General features: G+C 38.6%; 1 protein-coding gene across 8 annotated transcripts in view; it reads left to right on the forward strand.

Moving 5' to 3' along the window:
• MAPRE2 (microtubule associated protein RP/EB family member 2) overlaps positions 1–18,212 on the forward strand; it is a 148,022-nt gene that overhangs the window by 61,937 nt on the left and 67,873 nt on the right. The gene's annotated exons all lie outside the window — the stretch shown is intronic.

The following is an 18,212-nucleotide window of genomic DNA, read 5'->3' on the forward strand; positions in this document are numbered from 1 at the left end:
AAAAGTGAGAAAAATGAGACTATATATTCATATTTACTTGATATGCATGGAGAACCTGAAAGGATATGAACTAATAAAGGTGGGAACTTGGCAAACTAGTCATTGTGTACCTTTTTATGTTTATAAAAAATTGAAACTATGTAAATGCCTTACCTTATCAATCCGTAGCTTAATTTAACACTTTAACAGCATGGATTTTAAAACTTAAGTGAGTTTGAGTTTTAACGTAATGAATTTTATATGTTGAAATATTTAGAAAACATCTCAAAATATTCATGAACTTATTGAAATCATATGGATGATATTAAAGACTTGCTTAATGCAAGTGCCATTCTTACATTATAACATCACAAGTCACAAATGAAATGTGCTCTTACAGCATGGGCCTTGTTTAGCCCTTTGAGATTTCACACATAGCAAGCCATAGTCCAAATTTTGTTTCATTTTTCTCCAGAGTGCATTGGAGCTGCCTGTGTTGTTTTTTGGGGTATGTCCAGCCTGCTTAGTATACTCCATGAATTTTGCACCAACTTCAAAATAATCCTCAGTGAGGGTTTTGATATTGTGATTATTCAATATCCTCTTTGCATCTTTGTTTTCTTCTCATTTATCGAGCACTTGCTGCTTGTCGGGTATAGTGCAGGCCCTAAAACCTTAAGATTATAGGTAATTGCCATTTTTCAGCCGCTTTTGACCTTAGAGCTCTGTCCTTCTCCAACTCAGCCTAACCTCCCACCTTAGGGAAGTCATTGGGCACTATCTGGCCTTCATGTGACCCCTGTGTTGATGAGAGCCAGAAAATAAGCCATCTGCATGCCCCTGCCTCTGCTCTAGCCCTTCACCCACCACCAGGGTGAAGACTGAGTGAACCCCCAGGGAGGCTGACCAATTAAGAAAAAACAAAGAAGAGGAAAACTTTGAATACATTATCCTCCATATAGGGGCCTGCCTACCGTCAGCAGCCCTGGAATAAAAATGCTCAAATTTCAGTTTGAGAGCTGTATGTCTCTTCTAGAAAAGGAGGAAGAGGAAGACGGGGTCGTTGGTGGGAGGGAGGCATGTGCAGTGCGGGAGAGGGCGAGGGTTTCTTGGGTTGACTGCCAGCCTCTCTGGAGAGTTCAGTTCTTCTCTGCCAATCTCTCTTCCCATGGTAAAGAGCAAACTCTTGTTCTCCAAGGGAAGGAGATGAGCACTATGTCAGCCTAGGCAGAGGTCTGGGGACAGGAGGGAATGGGGACCAGCAAGACTCTCAAGTCCCTTAGTGGTTCCTGGAGTGCCCGATAAACTGAGGAGCAGGTTTTGGTGCTTGGGAAGCCAATTTTTCTGTCTCTAGACTTCGTGACAGGCTGATAGCACTGTCATAGCACTGGCTGTAAGATGATGTAGATCAGCATGATTTACAGGGAGCATATTTCCAGCCTGTGTGATAAATGTGTCTCTCCCTCAACCCCAGTTCAAAACTTGGTCTAAACTGAAAAGATCTAGCCTGGACCATCCAGCACCTCCTTTCCTACCCCCATTAGGACCAATTGGAGTTCTCAAGGTACCCAGCCAGGGAGCTGCTTGGAGAAGCAGTGAGGCAATGCTCGGCTCTGGCATGAGACTTTTATTTCTGTCCCGGCTCCACCCCTTTCTAACTGTGTGATCTAGGGCAACTTTTTTAGCCTCTCTGAGCCTCATTGTCCTACTGTGCATATGGAAATAATAACAGCACCAACTTCACAGGAGTTCTTAGGTGGATTAAATGAGATACAGAATATAAAGTACACCACCCAGTGTCTGGTGCAGAGTAAATGCCTTTTACCTCTTTTTTTTTTTTTTTTTTTAAGTAAAATGCATGTTGGCTAGTATTGCTTGTGGTTTCCATCTACTCTTTTACTCTATATAATAATCTGTGATCTTTGTGTCCTAATCACCTGGTACAATAACCAGAACCTAGCAGATGTTCATTAAAAGTCTAAATTGAATCTAGAAAAAATTCAAACAAATTATTGTATAGTCTTTTTCTCCCTCACCAGCTTTATTATGAATTAATTTATGTACAGTAGACTATAGCCATTTAAAATGCACGATTCAATGAGTCTTGGCAGTGTATACACCCTGAAGTCATCACCACAGTGAAGATATAGAACATTTCCATCAACCACAGAAGATTCCTGTACCCTTTGCAGTCCATATCTCCTCTGTCCACAGCCCCAGGAATCACTGGCCTGTTTCTGTCACCACATCTTTAGAGTCTGACTTCTTTGACTCCCCATAATGACTTTGAGATACGTCCATATTGGGTATATCAGCAGTTCATACTCTTTACTGCTGAGTGGTAGTCCATCATATGGCTGTACCATTTTGTTTATCCATTTACCAGTTGATGTCCTAAGTACCTGGTACTTAGTACATTTGGGTTCCCAGTTTTTAGAACTATGAATAAAGCTTCTGTGAATATTTACTCACAAAGCTTTGTGGGTAAATGTTTTTATTTCTCTGGGGCAAATACCTGGGAATAGAATGATTGGCTCATAGAGCTGGTGTTTGTTTAACTTTTTATGAAACTGCACACAATTGTCCAAAGTGCTCGTACCATTTTACGTTCCATTTTACGGAGTATGAGAGTCCAGTTGTTTTATATCCTTGGCAACACTTGATATTGTCAGTGTTTTAAATTTGGGGCATTCTTGTGGGTGTATAGAGATATCCCGTTGAGATTTTTATTTGTATTTCCCTGATGACTAATGATTGTTGGGCATCAGTGTGTTTATTGGCCGTTTGTTTGTCTTCTTTAGCGATGTGTCTGTTCAACTCTTTTATCCATTTGAAAAAGTTAGGCTACCTTATCGTTATAGAATTGTGAAAATATATTCTGGATACCATAATACAGTCTTGAATTGTGTTTTAATGTATATGGGTCTTGGATTTTTAGCCTGGATATTAAACCCCCGAAGAAAAAGGATAGTTGCTTCTACCTGGTCTTTGTCTACAATGACTTTTATAGCAATTAGGCATGTGGTCCAGCTCTCAGTTAAGGACATATTAAATGATTCTATTAAAATGGACTGCAAAATAGGAACAACAATTATTTTAGCTCAGAGAAAACACTATATCCACTTCAAAAGTTTCATATGAAAGTGTTAAATTTAGGAGCTGGGTGTTCTTTGGAGTCTTGATGGATATGAGATGCTCTTTTAATTATGTGGAGAAGAACTCTATAATTATGTAGATATTTCTTTTCTTTGTATTGTGTATTCCCGTAATGTTAGATCAAATGTTCTGCTATTAAATTTAAGAGGAAAATGTGTATAGAATGCTCTTTTGCTTAAATGCAACAAGCAACTATTTGCACGCTTTCAAAATTTTGCCTGGGTATGTTGAACCAACCTTGCATCCCTGGGATGAATCCCACTTGATCGTGATGAATAATTTTTCGTATGTGTTGCTGTATTCTGTTTGCTAGTATTTTAGTGAGGATTTTTGCATCTATATTCATCAAGGATATCGGCCTGTAGTTTTCTTTTTTGGTTATATCTTTACCTGGTTTTGGTATCAGGATGATGTTTGCTTCATAGAATGAGTTTGGGAGATTTGGGTCCGTTTCAATCTTTTGGAATAGTTTGTAAAGAATCGGTGTCAATTCCTCTTTGAATGTTTGGTAAAATTCTGCTGTGAATCCATCTGGTCCTGGGCTTTTCTTTGTTGGGAGCCTTCTGATAACAGCTTCAATCTCCTTTATTGTTATTGGTCTGTTCAAATTTTCTACGTCTTCACGGTTCAGTTTTGGGAGCTTGTGTGTGTCCAGAAATTTATCCATTTCCTCCAGATTTTCAAATTTGTTGGCGTATAGTTGTTTATAGTAGTCTCGAATGATTCCTTGTATTTCAGATGAATCAGTTGTAATATCGCCTTTTTCATTTCTAATTTTTGTTATTTGAGTCTTCTCTCTTCTTTTTTTTGTTAGCCATGCTAATGGTTTGTCAATTTTATTTATCTTTTCAAAAAACCAACTTTTTGATTCGTTGATCTTTTGAATTGTTTTTTGGTTTTCAATTTCATTCAGTTCTGCTCTGATCTTAATGATTTCTTTCCGTCTGCTAACTTTAGGATTGGATTGTTCTTGTTTTTCTAGTTCTTTAAGGTGAAGTGTTAGGTTGTTCACTTGCCATCTTTCCATTCTTCTGAAGTGAGCATTTAATGCAATAAATTTTCCCCTCAATACTGCTTTTGCAGTATCCCACAGGTTTTGGTATGATGTATCATTGTTTTCATTAGTTTCAATAAACTTTTTGATTTCCTGCTTGATTTCTTCTTGGACCCATATGTCATTAAGTAGAATGCTGTTTAATTTCCATGTGTTTGTATAGTTTCCAGAGTTTTGTTTGTTATTAATTTCTAGTTTTAATCCATTGTGGTCTGAGAAGATACATGGGATAATTCCAATTTTTTTGAATTTATTGAGACTTGATGTGATACACCATATTAATAAACTCAAACACAAGGACCATATGATCATCTCTATAGATGCTGAAAAAGCATTTGATAAAGTTCAGCACTCATTCATGACAAAGACCCTCTATAAGTTAGGTATAGAGGGAAAGTATCTCAACATAATTAAAGCCATATATGCCAAACCCACTGCCAATATCATCCTGAATGGGGAAAAGCTGAAAGCTTTTCCTTTAAGAACAGGCACTAGACAAGGATGCCCACTCTCACCACTCCTATTCAACATAGTGTTGGAAGTACTAGCCAGAGCAATCAGAGAAGAGAAGGAAATAAAGGGCATCCAGATTGGAAAAGATGAAGTCAAACTGTCCCTGTTTGCAGATGACATGATCCTATATATCGAAGAGCCTAAAACCTCTACAAAAAAACTGTTGGAATTGATAAATGATTTCAGCACAGTAGCAGGATACAAAATCAACACACAAAAATCAGTAGCATTTCTTTTCTCCAATAGTGAACATGCAGAAGGAGAAATCAAGAAAGCCTGCCCATTTACAATAGCCACCAAAAAAATAAAATACTTAGGAATTGAGTTAACCAAGGAGGTGAAAAATCTCTATAATGAGAACTACAAACCACTGCTGAGAGAAATTAGAGAGGATACAAGAAGATGGAAAGATATCCCATGCTCTTGGATTGGAAGAATCAACATAGTGAAAATGTCCATACTACCCAAAGTGATATACAAATTCAATGCAATCCCCATCAAAATTCCAAAGACATTTTTCTCAGAAATGGAAAAAACTATTCAGACATTTATATGGAACAATAAAAGACCACGAATAGCCAAAGCAATGCTCAGCAAAAAAAATAAAGCTGGAGGCATAACACTACCCGACTTTAAGCTATACTACAAAGCTATAATAACCAAAACAGTATGGTACTGGCATAAAAACAGACACACTGACCAATGGAATAGAATAGAGAATCCAGAAATCAACCCTCACACTTACTGCCATCTGATTTTTGACAAAGGCACCAAGCCTATTCACTGGGGAAGGGACTGCCTCTTCAGCAAGTGGTGCTGGGATAACTGGATATCGTTATGCAGGAGAATGAAACTAGATCCATACCTCTCACCATATACTAAAATCAACTCAAAATGGATTAAGGATTTAAATATACACCCTGAGACAATAAAACTTCTTAAAGAAAACATAGGGGAAACACTTCAGGAAATAGGACTGGGCACAGACTTCATGAATACGACCCCAAAAGCACGGGCAACCAAAGGAAAAATAAACAAATGGGATTATATCAAACTAAAAAGCTTCTGCACAGCAAAAGAAACAATTAAAAGAGTTAAAAGACAACCAACAGAGTGGGAGAAAATATTTGCAAAATATACATCTGACAAAGGATTAATATCCAGAATATATAAGGAACTCAAACAACTTTACAAGAAGAAAACAAGCAACCCAATTAAAAAATGGGCAAAAGAGCTAAGTAGGCATTTCTCTAAGGAAGATATCCAAATGGCCAACAGACATATGAAAAAATGCTCAACATCACTCAGCATCCGGGAAATGCAAATCAAAACCACATTGAGATACCATCTAACCCCAGTTAGGATGGCTAAAATCCAAAAGACTATGAACGATAAATGCTGGCGAGGCTGCGGAGAAAAAGGAACTCTCATACATTGTTGGTGGGACTGCAAAATGGTGCAGCCTCTATGGAAAATGGTATGGAGGTTCCTTAAACAATTGCAAATAGATCTACCATACGACCCAGCCATCCCACTGTTGGGAATATACCCAGAGGAATGGAAATCATCAAGTCGAAGGTATACCTGTTCCCCAATGTTCATCGCAGCACTCTTTACAATAGCCAAGAGTTGGAACCAGCCCAAATGCCCATCATCAGATGAGTGGATACGGAAAATGTGGTACATCTACACAATGGAATACTACTCAGCTATAAAAACGAATGAAATACTGCCATTTGCAACAACATGGATGGACCTCGAGAGAATTATATTAAGTGAAACAAGTCAGGCACAGAAAGAGAAATACCACATGTTCTCACTTATTGGTGGGAGCTAAAAATTAATATATAAATTCACACACACACATACACACATACACACACAAACGGGGGGGGGTAAGAAGATATAACAACCACAATTATTTGAAGTTGATACAACAAACAAACAGAAAGGACATGGTTGGGGGGGAGGGGGGGAGGGAGAAGGGAGGGAGGTTTTGGTGATGGGGAGCATTAATCAGCTACAATGTATATCGACAAAATAAAATTTAAAAAAAAAAAAAAAAAAAAAAAAAACAAAATTTTGCCTGGTATGATTAAAACATCGGATGCCTCCCCCCCTCTTTTTTAAATTTTGAGGTGAACATTCTCCAACTCTGCCTTCCTCCATTCCCATTCTGTCTAGTTTGGCGATGTTTTTGTTGTTGCCAGTTCAGCTCCTGAATTCTCTAAGCCCCTAAGGAGAAATTGTGTCAAGTACAACTGAGAGACTGAGAACCAAAGCACAGTAAAGTCCAGAATCGATTCAGAAATCTTTCCAGCTAAAAGCCAATTTCTCAGCCCCATATGTTTCAAAATCCAAAGATATTATAAAATATATGTTCACTTATGATTTCACAAATGCCCTAGGCCTGAGTAGCCTTTGTGAGTGCAGCTTATTCATTTATCATTTATTCATTTTATTGTCAAAACCCTTTGGCCAAATTTCAGGTGAGTTCCTGCTCCCATGAGTGCATCAGTCTCTTGCTCGCTAGGTTATACGTGCTAATTTTCTGTGTTCTGGTTGGGACTGAACAGACCACAGCCACTCAAGGATCAGTTGGGAGGTAAGGGTGTTCTTTTTGCTTTAATTGAGGATGTTCCATGAAAGGAAGCCAAATGCCGTTAGGACATCCTGTGATTCCCTTAGTTTACAATGGCCAAGGACGTGACTTTTTTTTTTTTAAAATAATATGATTGCTTGCTTCCTTTCCTGTTAACAAGGGAGCCCAGACCAATGATTTCCACTTGGCTTTTAGGACTCTAACTAGCAAACAACTAAGGCCCAAAAAACTCACCTGAAGAACTATAAAATTGGGAAAATGTCCACATCTTTTTAAATGAGCCAATGATGGTTTGGCCACTGGCATTTAAGTAACTACCAGTTCTATTGTCTTAAAATAATGATTAACCAAAAAATAGGGGAAATGACCAAAGTTATTCTTGGAATTAAACATGTTAAAATAAAATTCTGGAATCTGGTTTATTATGATATACCCACATAATTCAAATATTCCACTTGAAGAAGATATGAAAAATGTTTCCAAATGTTAAGAGAAACAAGCTAATTATTACAAAAGTGTATATGTATTATCTTAATTTCCTAGGGCTTCCATAACAAATTACCATAAACTGGGTAGCTTAAAATTTATCCTCTCTCAGTTGGGGAGCTCGAAGTCTAAAACCAAGGTGTTAGCAGGGCCTTGCTCCCTCAGTGCTCTGGGGAAGAACCCTTTTTCAGCTCCTTCTGCCTCTTTTTGCCCATGTGCATTTCATGGCTTGCAGCTTCATCACTCCCATCTTTGTCTTTTACTATCACACAGCTGCCTTCTTGTACGGACACTAGTCATTGGATTTAGGGCCCACTGTAATCCAGTATGATCTCATCATAACCAGTTACATCTACAAAGACCGTATTTCCAAATAATGTCACATTCTGAGGTTCTGGATAGATGGATACGAATTTTAGGGGACACTATTCAACTACGTGTGTTTGTGTGTGAACCCATTTTTATAAATAAGTGTGTAAGTATAAAACACACAGTACACATACACCACCCCCTACACATGTAAAAGAGGTCTAGGAAGATATGAATGTGACTGTTATAATTGGGTGATGGAATAATGGATATTTTTATTATTTTTTTAGCTGTATTTTCTATAATGAAAATGTACAGAGTTTATACCAAAAAATCTGCTTTTTAAAATAAAATAATAGCACCTTGACATCTTCAAAAAAAAAAACAAATTCTACTTTTTCTAGCACCCTACCTTGGGTTTGTTGTTTCTTTGCTTCATCAAACTATTATGAGATATTTTAACCTTAATTTTAAATAAGAATTAACCCTTGGTAGCATATATACACACATATAATTTGTCAATTAATATATTTATGATATTAAAGGTTTATTAAGCTTATTACGTTAATTGTAACAATAGCTAAAGCTGAAATAATGTAAAGTAAAATAGATCTTGGCAACATTGTCAATCATGTGATACCTGATTCTTTGGTTTAAGTTTGGAAAGCCAGAAAAAAAAAAAAAGTTACGATTATTACTCAGTTGCTGAATTCAAACCTAATTTTTTTTTAAAACATGTTTTTAAAGTCTGTAAGTCAAACTGATCCTAGGAACCTAGAAACAAGGTATGGAGTCAGGATGGGGTGTACTTTACCAAATTTATTAATTTTACCTGTTCAGATCGACTCAAATACTGGGTAACTTTTAACACGCGTCTGCTCTAGAGCTAACTTCGTCCACTCACCCTTCTTATTCTTTAGACATTTTTTGCCTACAGTAACATCACTAGTTATTTAGTCATATAGCTTATCAGGTCTTCTCACAAGTAATTTCCTTTCTCTTAATTATCTTTGAATGCTCATTAATCAACTGTTATTGTTCTGTCTTTAAGTATCCTGAGTTTAACAAAACATTCTATGTTTAGTAGAGATCGCTGTCCCCCGCATTTGTTAAACTACTGCAGTATATTAAATCTTTTCTTCTGCTCCTGTAAGTCCTCATACCATAAAACTGCAGAACCTGGGAAAAGGAGGAATTCGTAAAGTGAAACGAAAATCAACTACACTGTATATGGATAAATTTAAAAAGAAAAAGAAAAAAAAGAGATTTATAAAAGCAAAAACAAAAACTGCAGAACCTAACAGGGAGGCTGCAATTCCAGAGGCTTCTATGCTTTCACTCTCTTTCCTAAACCCAAGGGTCTTACCATGTATCCGCCCCTATGGTATTTCTGTACCTGATTCAGTTTCAACATGGCACAGTTCTTCTCCACTTTTTACTTGAATGCTCAGTTTCTGCACTTCCCTTTGAAAATTGTAGTGATATTACAGTGACGCTAGAAATATCATAACTTTTGACCTGTGACAAGATGGTAGAGAGCAGAGAGGTACTGCAAGTTAAGTAAGAGAGAGTGTGTGTGTGTGTGTGTGTACTGATTTTTGTCAGGGTACTTCTGATACAAAAGTTCATCAGTCTCCTCTTCATTCTTCACTCCAGCAAATAAATCATAGATGTTTACTGATTTTTTTTTTTAATTCTTCTTTCATTCCACATACAAGGATAGTATCTGGTTGCCCAAACAAGAGTGCCAGGAGACTAGAGAAGCGGAAAGAAGGATGGACTCTGATCCAGGTGTAAAATTGTAGGAAGATAAGGGGAAATCCATCCTGTGGCTGAAATAAGGGAATCATTTCACTTGGGAAAGGAAGTTTTGGGGACGATGCTATGGGGAACTGGTAATGTACCAGTGCCCCTAGTTCTGACAGTATTTCCCCCCTGTTCCAGCAGCTTAACTGAACATCACTAATCTTAGCTCACCTGTAGCAATAACTGAAACTTCCATTTGCTGTTCCTCATAAAGTGCAGGAGAGATCCCATCTTGTATGTAATTATCAGGATTTCTCTGGGGTTGAGGAGTGGGTTTGATCTAAACGCTGATTAGTACCTTGCCAACTAAAGGTAAGAGTTAATAAGTTTAACATCCTGCTGTTTCCCATTTTGAAATTTCCCATTCTGATTCTGTGTCAGAGTCTACTATGGAAAGAATTAAGAAGAGTAGATGGGCACAAATAGGGATTGGGGGATATGGATGTATATTACCATTTTGGAGTCGAATTCACTGGATTTTTTTTTTTTTTTTTTAATGCTGGCCTGCACTTCCCTCATCCTGTTAATAGGCTTAATTTTATTGGTACTCCATTTTCTACTTCCATTTCAAGATGTTCTCATGAGTTTAAAAATGAATTTTACCATAATGTAAAGACAGCCTTTGGATAGACACCAATTTCTGAGTCGGGAGAGATTTTATTTATTTATTTTTTTTTAAGAAATAGATTTTTCTAAACACGTAGCTGAGATGCCAATCTGATGTCTTTTATTAGCATTGAAAAAATAAATATGCAGTAATGTACATGACTTTTGTCCATTTTGACTAATCTACTGCAAAGAGCAATTTGAGGGACTTGAATTTCAGATATGTAGTAAGTAGAAATGTAAAATGTGGCAATTCCTAAAATATTAGCATTGTTTATATGTTATAACTGTCAGGTTTGCCAGCCAAAAATCATTCCCAGCAATAAACTGAGTAACTAGCCACCCATATCTCTACATTTCAGACTCTTCTTCAGGGAAACTTAAGTTAAAAATCATCTTGGTTGAAGTAAAAATGTAAAATGAGGCCTTGGTAGAATTAAAAAAGGAAATGATTTTATTAAAGACCACAGTTGTGTCCTCATTTGGTGTTCTCTTTCTTCCCACTTACTCTCGTGACATAGTAAAGATAGAGAGCAGAGAGGGACTTAGTTGAAAGCAAGAGTCCTAGAATCAGTTCTAGGTCCAAATCCCAGCCCTGCTACTTAATAGCTGTGACTTAGCAAGTCCCTAAACCTGCGTCTGTATCTTTTCCTACACAGTGCCATAAAAGCAGCAGCAGCAGCTATCACACGGCGTTGTGAGAAAGTGTGTGTTAACTGCTTACTCTTATACTGAGCACATGCAAAGTTTTCAGTAAATGCTAGTTTCATTTCATCTAGTCCCTTTGTTTTACTTACGAAGAAAAGGAGATTCCAAAGAGTTGAGGCTCATGTGCCCAAGTTTACCCAACCATATGATGGTAACTCTGGAACTAGAAGCTGGTGCCTCTGAGTCCTAGATCAGAGCTCTCATGAAGCTGCAGAGCTTTGCATATCTGTGTTCCAGACATAAAGAATGGCACATTTCTCTACTCATTTTTAAGACATAGAGGACAAAATCCTTTAATCCACTCAACGCTAATTTATTCCCTCCTCACTGTCTCACTTAGCACTAGAGACACATAGTGTCAGTTGCCTATGTGATATGGTTTGGGGCATCTGATGATTTTCCCCTCCCATACAAAATGCTTCCCCACTCACATTCATTCAGCATTTGTTTATTGTGTACCCACTATGTGCCAGGTGCTGCTCTAGACACAGGAGATACAGCTGTAGATAAGATACATTCTATAAAGGACCTGCCTTCATAGAGCTTACATTCTGGGGGCAGGAGGTGGTAGACAGACAATAAACAAGATAGCTTCAGATAGTGTTTTGACCACAAGAGGAGGGAACAGTGTGACGCAGGAGTAACTGGAAGAGGCCACTTCATAGGATGGGTAGGGAGGGCTTGCTGAGGGTTGACACTGGAGCCGAACCTGAAGCGTGAGGTGCAGCCCATGCTGCCAAGTGACAGAATGGGCGTCTCTTTGTTTGTGTGAGGCCTCGAGTCCCAGTTATCCCTAAGGATTAACCTTGAAGCTGTCATCCATCATTTGTTTCTTATGAGAAGGTTCAGAGAAGGCAGATGGTGTAGATGCTGTGTACCTGAGGAGGAACCAGTGCTGCCAAGAGCCAGAACGCTGAGAACCAGGAGGTGGGGAACCTCCCAACAAATTGGGTTCACCACAGGACTTTGCCCAGTGGCAGTATGGTCATATGATTGCCACATACTCTTGTGCTGTAGCTTATGCACTTAATTTAAAACAGGGTGGATTAACAACTGAGCATGACACCCACCATGGTACCAGTGGCACCCGTGTCCTGAGAGGTTGACCCGGGGCGTGCTGGGTGGGGGCAGCTTGGCACCTGCTAGAAATGACTTAGGATCATGGGAGAGAGCTAAGGTCAGGATGGGAGGGAACAAGGCCATGTAGGGCTGGGAAAGTAAACAGAAGGCATATGGTTAAGAGGGAGTGGATGTACTGGGAGCCAAGTTGGGGGGCGGAAGTGCTGAGCAAAAATTGGTGCCCTGAGGAGACCAGCCAAGCCCTGTGGCATGGGAAAGAGCTCTGGGTCATTGAAATTATTTTCAGAGCATGGATGAAGCCACCCACTGCTCGAAACAAATGGACATTTAGGCAAATATATCTGCTCGAATCAGCTGCGTTTCTGACCATATGAAGAAACGAATCAGCTGCGTTTCTGACCATATGAAGAAACGTGTGCCCATTGTGTGTGTGTGTGTGTGTGTGTGTGTGTGTGTGCACGCGTGTGCACGTGTGCGTTTATGGCCTTAGACTTTTACTCTCTCAATATATGCAGTTAAGTTTCATTCATATCTGTGGACATTATGAATGCCACAAAGAACTTTTTTAGAATTCCAAAATTTCTTCATTCCTTGGATAGGAGCCAGGTTTCCAAGTCATTTCAGGGCTGTAGCTATTAACTTCTTAATTCTAAGTTTAAAAAAAGAAAAATCGCCTATATATGCTGTTTGGAGAGTTTCATTTAGTTACAGCATGGGGGTAGCCAGACTGAGGACTGTGTGTAAGGAACCACCTCATGAACGATGAGGTTAATGCAGGTAAATAATAAAGCTGTTAAAAATGGATGGGAGTAGATTTTCTAGGTAAGTTGTAGAATCTTCTTTTGCAGGCAGCTGGAGAAATTATATATTTAGTCATATTCTATGTTCTAACAATAATACTTAGAATATTTGGTGATATGGCAAGAAAGAGCTTAATCTCTCTATTTTAAAAAGTAATAGTTAATGGCAAAAGGGACGGGCACCCTGAAAAAGTATTATCTTTCTGTTCATTCTATCTGGGAGGTGGCAGTTATTAGCTGGAGTTAGGAGTTCTGATTGTCAGACTAAGTGGAACTTTATGCCCACATTAAAAGCATTATCATTAAGCAGAGAATGATAACAGAGAGCACATTAATATTGGCAGCCTGGAAAAGTCTGGGATAAAAAGCAGGCAACTCAGCCCTCTGATAAAACTCATGTTTATCCATTGTTTCTCTAAGCAGCTTAGTATTAAAATTCCTTATGTTGATTTTCCTCACCAGTGCTAAACTGTGAATGCCTAATTTTGAGGAAAAAAATTGTGTTAATGAAATATATGTATTTTATCATTGCAGACAGGGTCCTGATGTTTCTCTGTCATCCTCATGTGGAGTCAGTACTGTGGTCAGACCTGTGTCCCTGGGAGGCCCTGCCACTTCTTGTGGCAGCTTTGGGAGAGGGTCCGTGCCTGGAGGACTTAGTCTTGCATTGTCTGTCAGTCCCATCACAGAGTCATAGAGCCCTGTAAAAATAGATGCCGTCTGCCCATACACGACCTCGTAAGTCGCCATCCCAGCCCAAGAATCCACACATACATCAGTTCACAAGTTAAATGGAAGCTTTAATACCCTATTTTAAATGGAACTCAGTAGTTTCTGTAATCTCTCTCCCGGGAGATTTCATCTCATCAGGTTTGTCTTTCAAAGATACTCTCTTTGACGCCCCCTTCACTCCATCCTGATCTCCCTCCTCAAACAAATACTTTCTCCTGGCCCCCACATTTCAGGTCACAAATAAAGAGAAAGTGATGAATCGAGAATGAGCTGGCGATATTCTTTCCTTGGTGAAATGTTTAAATCCTTCCCCTAGATGTATTGAGTCTAGAGAATGAATTACACACAGCTGAAAAGCGGGGAAATTTCTGGTTCAGGAGACACATTTACGCCGTCACTCCCTACTGATGCCCAGTTCATTATTAGGAACAACCACAGGAGACTTAACATCAGCCTTTTGTTATGGGGGAGCCAGCAAGCAGGCGTGCAGGCGGAATCTCTCTGTGCTGTTCCAAGGCTTTCCAAGGAGAACTCACACATTCCGGTGAATGTCTGTGGTGGGACCGAATCTCTCATTCCCCTTCAGGTTGATAACATATACTCTAGTGCAGAAGTGGTCTTTGAGAAAGACTTTGGAGTTTCTTCCTGTAGCTCACTATTTAATCTGTGGGTATAAATGTACATTTTTATTCTTCAAAATATTTACAGATTATTTTTAGAAAGATGCCACTTAGAAGAAGAAAATATTTATTATTACATCAAGGATTCGTAAATCTCTTTTAAAGCTATTATAATATTGAGGATATTTAGAAACATTTACAAAATGGCTGTTAGAATAACACACACAAAAATATTCTTTCTTTCTTTCTGAGTAAAAAGCTGTGTTTACAAGTGCATTTCAAATAAGGCACTTCCCTTTGCCTGGTATGTAGGAACAGACCAAATCGGACAATCCTAAAAATTTTAATCAAAGAACACTCTGTGAAATGGGAATTAATGGTGTGGACTTGACCTGGACCAAACGCAAGTCCAGTGATTGGTAAAGCAAGTTTTTATGGATCACAGGTGCTTCTCTCACCTTGGCATATGGGGAGACGTGATACAAACAGCTACTTCTGATACACTTTGAAAGGAGCTCTAATGCCGGGTCATCTGTACATGGCTTCCAGTGAAGCACTGATATTTTTAAACAGTACTTAAGAAACCTCTTGGGTTACAGATTATCATAAGGGCTACAGAAGTCATTATATGCCCAAATTCAAATAAGATTCTCAAGTGAAAGAGTAATACCTTTTTTTAAAAAAATCTCTTTTCCAGTCTGTTCTTTTTTCATGTATGTGAAACTGGGTGAGAAGAGTTCATTGCATGTGTTTATCTTAGCCCGATGGTGGTGGATTACTTCTTCCAGTGATGGGGAAACAGGCTGAAAATAGAGATTGGTATGAGAGAAAAGAAAGACAGTCACAAATATGGATATAGTTGTCAGTGCAAGATGTGTAGATGGAGTATATTGGCACGGGGTTCATTGAAATTTCAGAACATTTTATTCTGAATATGAAGTTTCTAAGTGAATATGGCTTCCTTTAGGGAGTGACGTGGAGAAGGTAACTTAGTTCTGAAAGGTCTCTTAAAGGGTCAGCCTCAAAGTGGGTTTAGGGTCAATTTAAGCCAAATGGGGCCTCTTTACAGAACAGCAGACAGGCTGTTCTTGTGCAGATGGTTATGTCTTAACTTGGGAAGCTTGGCAAACTCAGGCTTTAGCTGTTCAAAAAAAATCAAAATTAAAATAGGTTCCACATCAGACCCTTCTCCTTATATTCACACACCCAAAACAGGACCGTAGCCAAGATACTGTGATACCTGGCCTATGATGGGCCCTGCTGGAAAAACAAACAAAAACCCCACTGTGTTATCCTCCAAATGGAGTGATCAGTGAAAGTGTGAGGGGAGAAAATGAGGAAAAGTAGCCCCCTCCCTAAAAGCACGGCTGTGATAGTCTATTTGTAAGAGATAGACAAAATGAATTACATAAGTAATCATTTCAGTTAACACACAGTGCTAGCTATGACATTTTACATATTTGTCTAATTTTGAAGAGATACTGCTCTGTAAAAATTCACAAACCTTGCCAAATTTATTCTTGGACAAAATCGTAGAATATTTTGAAATTGGTTTTTGAAGCCCAGGACAGGTAAGGTGGTAGAATTCATATTTTGGTTTCCATGGTTTAGGGCTTGCCAAACCTTTATCCAGGCTTTGCTCAATAGGCTAACCCAAGTCTCATTGACTCACACAAAATTCCATTTGTTTTAGTAAGCACAAATGCAGTGTCTAATTTGTATGGCTCAAAGCCTGAACTTGCTGTACTTCTTCCAACATTGCCACCAAATGTTGAATAAAGGATGAAACTGAGCAGAATCAACACACTGGCCTCTAGCCTGAGGCTGATCTTTTTCTGGAGTCACGTGTATCATTGGTCACTCTCCACAAGCTGGAATTGTGACTTTGCCTGCTGGAGGTGTGAAGGAATGGATTTTTGGTTTTCTGTGTGTTTTTCTTTCTCCAGTTTGCAAAAAACAAACAAACAAAAAACCACCTTCCCAGAAAGGCATCCCAACATTCATGGAAACTGTGTAAATATAGTTTATTTTCAAGTAGGAGCAATGACTGCAAATTTATTTTAAAATAAAATTTAAATATAATACTAAAATATAGTGACCTGGGGATTGTAATGCTAGGAGACTGTCCCTCACCTATCTGCTACTTTCTGTGCTGTTGCACTTACCAGGTCTTAAACACACAGTGATCTGGTTAAGATCTGACTGAAAGCCACAAAGTGGGGGACATTGCTTTGACTTTCTTCTTTGCAAAGATGGCACAGGGAGAAATGCTTATGTCTAACAGGCCACATGACAGATAATGTAAGAAGAAACTGTTGTTTCCAGAGAAAAGATATGCTGAAGATCCAAACATGAAAATAAACCCTGCACAGTACATTGACTCCTTATTGTGTAGCATTTAGTGTGACCTTACCGTAGCCATTTATTTTTCTTGACTCTTTGGAAATTACTCAGTGAATTAAAAAATTAGTGTTTTGAATTGTTATAATTCCTACCTTCAATAGGATTTTCATTTATTTGGTCATCTTCTCAAGGACCAGGAACTCTGGGTTGAAGTTTGTGTCCACATTTGTAAGGGAAGAATGCAATTCCTGCCCTGCTTTCCTCATGAGATTCTTTTGAGGGTCAATGGAATCACTGTAACTCTTAAGTGATATAAGAACTCCTCGTGTTATTATCCACACAGCATTTTGCAGACTAGGTCGAGACAGGTGCTTTACCTTTATATTGTCATACAGAATGAGACCTAAGAAATTACAATGGAATCTTAGGATTTCAGAATGTGTCCACAGAAGAGCTAGTTCGTACTCCCTCACCTGAGTTTAACATTTGGTAAACTATAAATTTTCTTCTGTGAACTTTTTCATCACCTGAATAATTTAGGTTTGACTGAATTGAAATTGTATCCATAGAAAAAGTAGGAGGTGAAGGAAGAGGAAAGAGTAGATGGCAGAGCAGGACTAGAATTCTTTTCCATCTTGGCCGCCACCTGACTTACTGGAGGTTCAGAAGGGCCGTTCCCCTTCCACAGAGAGGGAGCCTGGACCCTGAGCCCTCAGGCCTAAAGTCACAAGTCCTGGCACGTTTGGGTGGGGGACTAACAAAGGGAGCAAAAAACAGGCACAGAGTGAAATGAATTTAGAAGTATCTTGCTGAAATTTGGAGAAAGAACATAGATTATGAGTGAAATCAGCGTGGATGGTAAATAGAAATTAATTCCAATCAGCGTGGATGGCAAATAGAAATTAATTATATTGATTCTATTGCTATTAATATTGAAATCTATTTATTTAATGCGTTATTGTTTTATTTGAGGACATGTAAAAAAATATGTATATTCCTGACATTCATTGGTTCACCCTTACTCTTGGTTTGTCCTCTAACCTAGTTTTCCCACATGTCCTTTAACTCGTGGTTGCTCCTACTACATGGTTTCTGGGGACTGCAGCTGGATTGGTTAGAGAAGGGATATGGTAGAAGTTAGAGTGGTATATCTAGTAACTAATTAACCAGAGTTTTTCTAAAGCACAAATTCAGTGCTGTTTTTGTTGTTTACCTGATCATCTTAATGAGCCTTTACTTGCCTTTGTGGCCTGGATATCTGTTTAGATTATGAAAGGACAATTGTTGTCCTTAGGTGAATGTTACGATAAAGACCTGGAGGAAAGCTCAGTTCATTAACAAACTGCAGCAAACGACTTGCTTCCATGTTCTCATGGATTTTTTGAAAGCTGTCTTAACTTTTCTACCTATTCTTTGTA

The sequence above is a fragment of the Cynocephalus volans genome, chromosome 13 (assembly GCF_027409185.1).
Source record: "Cynocephalus volans isolate mCynVol1 chromosome 13, mCynVol1.pri, whole genome shotgun sequence".
Taxonomy (NCBI): Eukaryota; Metazoa; Chordata; class Mammalia; order Dermoptera; family Cynocephalidae; genus Cynocephalus; species Cynocephalus volans.